Source organism: Panicum virgatum, chromosome 6N (genome assembly GCF_016808335.1).
Source record: "Panicum virgatum strain AP13 chromosome 6N, P.virgatum_v5, whole genome shotgun sequence".
Classification (NCBI taxonomy): Eukaryota; Viridiplantae; Streptophyta; class Magnoliopsida; order Poales; family Poaceae; genus Panicum; species Panicum virgatum.
Genome location: NC_053150.1, coordinates 39,415,415 through 39,416,850, shown reverse-complemented (window position 1 = coordinate 39,416,850; position 1,436 = coordinate 39,415,415).

The window sequence follows — 1,436 nt, the reverse complement described above, 5'->3', positions numbered from 1 at the left end:
GAGGGTCGTTGACTTGCCGGCGAGCCACCAAGGCTCCAAGGAGGCCGGCGCACCGTGATACAACTTTGGTTCACTTTAGAACCACAGCACAAGGATCTAAACTTTGCTTGATCACTCACTCAAGGGCTAACCTAGCACTAACACTCACAAAGCTTGTGCTAAGGACTAAGGATTTGAACTCTATGCTCTTGGATGGCTTGGAGGTGTTCTTGGGTGTGTGTGTGTGATGTCTTGGGACTCCAGCTAACTCTAAATGGCCGGGGTGAGACATATATATAGGCCACCAACTCGAACTAGCCGTTACTAGCCGTTAGCCAGTTTCTGCGTAGGCATCGGAACTTCCGATGCATAGGGCATCGGTTCTTCCGGTCACTCTGCGCTCTGAAGTAGCCATTGGCAACTCTGACACTTCTACAGCTGAGTTGGCAACCACCGGTTTAACCGATGACTTAGTGTCGGTTCAACCGGTGCCTCTTGATCTCCATGTAGCCGTTGCCCTTGCTGACATCATTGCATCGACGCCTTGCTCCGACACACCACCGGTTCAACCGGTGCTGAAGGCGTGGCTCCCTCGCGCTTGACATCGTCTCTGCAACATAGTACGTTGATTGCACCGACACTTCTCTTGACACCGTCGGTTGAACCGGTGCTTCATTGTTTCTTCACTTGCTCTCCAGAGGCGCTCAGTCTTGCACCAAAGCCAGGCCGTCGGATCTTCCGACAACCATCGGATGCACCGATGCTATAGGCATCGGTTCTTCCGGTGCTACTTGTTTCAGTAGAACTCGTCCAATTCAGTGTTTCTTTGAGTTCTTTATTCGTGTATTTGTTTGTATAGCCTTTTTATATCATCCCTGGGATCTAGAAATGTTCACTCAACAAAACCATTATTCCCTTTGATTGCGTTGTCATACGATCACCAAAATCACTTGAAATGGCATAAATGTTGCCATGTTCGTTACAAGGGCATAAGAGCGAATGGTTTGAGAGAGAAAATGAATTTTGTGGCGAAAATACCTCTCTCGCAGCTTATTGATGGTGCGGCTCATAAGACCTATTAGGGTACTCAGGTTATCCGGGGACCATGTTTCCTAGATGCGTAGGCGGGTTCTTAAGAAGCCCACATTTCACCGTTCAACTTTTTCTTAGGAGAAGAACGAGTAGGTTGACGCTGACCATGAAGTGTTTTGGTGAATTAAGCCCTTGGGCATGACATCTGTTGACGCTCCTTAGCCCCCCGATTTGTATACCGCAAGCGCACGGTTCGTATAGCTTTTCCCTTAGAGTATTCCCCCAAGGTTTATCAAACCACGGAACCAAAGCGACAAGAAACAATCTACTAGCATAGAGATTCTTTTGTGTTGAGATGGTGAAAAACGAATCTAATCTATTAAAAACGACAAACACCAAAGGTAGCAAGAGAAAGTTAGAGATAA